Below are 2626 nucleotides of genomic sequence, written 5' to 3'. Positions count from 1 at the left end.
AAAATAAAATAAAATAAAATAAAATAAAATAAAATAAAATAAAATAAAATAAAATAAAATAAAATAAATCCCGAGCCTCAAGGAGCTTACATTTTAATGGAACTTCCATTCTAATTTTCAAAGAAGTCAACCAGGATGATGAAGGACCTTGAGTTCATGCCACAGTTGAAGGAAGTGGAGAAAGAAGTTTGGTCAGCAAAGAAGGGAAGACTTCAGGGGCACATGGCAGCCATGTTCAAGTGTTTGAAGGGCTGGGGTGTGGGAGAGAGATTAGGTACTCGGCCCCAGAGGACAGAAGTTAGTGTAATGGATGGAAATAAAAGAGACCCAGAGTTGGGTTCTAGGTGGGAATAAAACTTTGCCTGTTAATTAGAGCGATGTAACCGTGGGGTTGGCTGCCTTGGGAAACAATGGATTCTGCCTTGAACGAAAGTCAGATGACCACTTTAGACAAGGTGGTTCAGTAGATAGAGCACTGGACTGGGATTTAGAAGACCTTAGTTTGACTCTTCCAGTAGACTCTTAGTAGATGCAATGCTCTGAACAAGTCACTTAACCTCTGCCAGTCTCCTTTTCTTCACCTGAAAAATGAGGCAGTTTGACTTGATGGCTCTCAAGGTCTCTTTTGGGATCCAAATCTAGATTAGATTAGAAGGGATTCTGAGGTCTCTTCCAACTCAGATGCTGACATTCTGGGCTCTCCAGTCCTCATGCAGTCACGTGTCCAGGTGCCCACCCTGTTCTCTCCCACCATCTGCATCTCTCACATGTTTGCTTAGTAAATAAGGCAGCAGAGTCAAAGCCCTAAATTCAACAGCCTCCACTCCCTGCATGTGTACTTTTGTTTATGGATGAGCAATTCAGCTGATACACCTTGTAACTTCCACAGTGGATTTACATCATCATTATCATAAAATCCTCATTCGGTTTCTCCTTTAGATTTGGAAAGTCTCCAAAAAGAAAAAAAAAAAAAACACCCCCCCCAACCCCCTCCATCTAACCTGCCTGCCAGATCCTGTAGTAATTATCTTTAATTAGAATACCCGCCCGGATTCCCATTGATCTTTTCTCTTAGGAACTTGGCTTGTTTCACAGATAATGGTTTCTCTCCTCACTAGACTCTGGTTAAGAGTAAATTCAAAGTTTAAAGGCTTAATTCCCTTGCCAGACCTTAGGAAGTGATTGCCTGGATAACATCACCAGTGGGAGATTGGGAGGGGGCTTCTTCAGAGTCACTTTTTTCTTTCTTTCTTGGATTAAGTATTTCTCTCGGTACAAGTTGACTGTCATTTCTCTCTCATGTTCTCTGTCTTTATTTTCTCCAAGTATTGATCCCTCTGATTCTAAGCTGCATTTTCTGTAATCAAATAATAAACAAATATTATGTTCCAGCTATGTGCCTGGGCTAGATTCTAAGGGTCCAAAGGCAAAATGAATCAGGAGATTACATTATCTGGGGAAGCAGTATGTGCCTATTTAAATAAATGAGAGAGAGGAAGAGGGAAAGGGAGAAGAGGAAGAAGAGGGAGAGGGAAGGAACTGATTACCACTGAGGGCATCACTATCCTCCCAGGCACCCAGACTTACCACCTGAGTGTCATCCTTTGCTTCCTTCTTTTTCTTTTTCTCTCTTTCTCTCTCTCTTTTTCTCTCTCTTTCTCTCTCTCTTTCTTTCTCTCTTTCTTTCTTTCTTTCTTTTTTTCTTTCTTTCTCTTTCTTTCTTTCTCTCCCCCCCCCCCTTCTGTCTCATCACTCTATCTAATCTGTTGCCAAGTCTTGTTGATTCTTCTTTCACAATCTCCCTGCTAAAGGCCTTTTCTCTCCTCTATTATTGCTACCACCCTTCAAAAGCCTGCTGCTGGGGGTGGGGGTGGGTTGCTTTCTATAAGCCTCCCCCCATCAATGGTCAAATTGATTTTCTTAGAGAACAGGAGCGTCCTCCATTCAAGCACCTCCAGTGACTTCTCATTGCTTCAAAAATCAAATATAAAAATTTCTCTTTAACTTTCAAAGCCCTCCATAATGTTCTCTTCTTTCCTTTCCAGTCTTCTTACACTAACATCCCCCATGTTCTCCCTGATCTAATGGCATCAGCCTCCTTACTGTTGCTCATACTTTGGGCTTTGTCATGGCTGGGCTCCACAGTGGGAGTTCTCTCCCTCCTCATCTCTGCTTCCGTCAGGTCTCTGCTAAATCTCACATTCTTTGAGGTGCCTTCCCTCTGAGATCACCCCCCCCCCCAATTTATTAGGCCTATATCTCATTTATACATGGTTGTCTGTATGTTGTTTTCCTCTTAAACATGAACTCCTGGAAAGCTGAGGCTGGGCTTTGCCTTTCTTTATATCACAGGCTCAGAGTCTAGCACATATATGGTACCTGATAAATGCTTGTTGATACTTCCTAGCTGAGTGATCTGGGCAAGTCACTTCACCTCTACTGCCTAGCCCTTCCTGCTCAAGAGTGATCCTAAGCCAGAAGGTGAGAAACAGAGCCATCTAGATAGCAGAGATGATATTATAGGCGACTAAAGTCACCTCAGTGACACGCAGCTAGAGTAAGTTGGGTCAAAATCAGATCAATGAGAACAAAAAGGCATTGAAAAAATATCCTGGAGACTTGTGAT

This window comes from Gracilinanus agilis, chromosome 5 (assembly GCF_016433145.1).
Source record: "Gracilinanus agilis isolate LMUSP501 chromosome 5, AgileGrace, whole genome shotgun sequence".
Taxonomy (NCBI): Eukaryota; Metazoa; Chordata; class Mammalia; order Didelphimorphia; family Didelphidae; genus Gracilinanus; species Gracilinanus agilis.
This window is presented reverse-complemented; position numbering follows the sequence as displayed.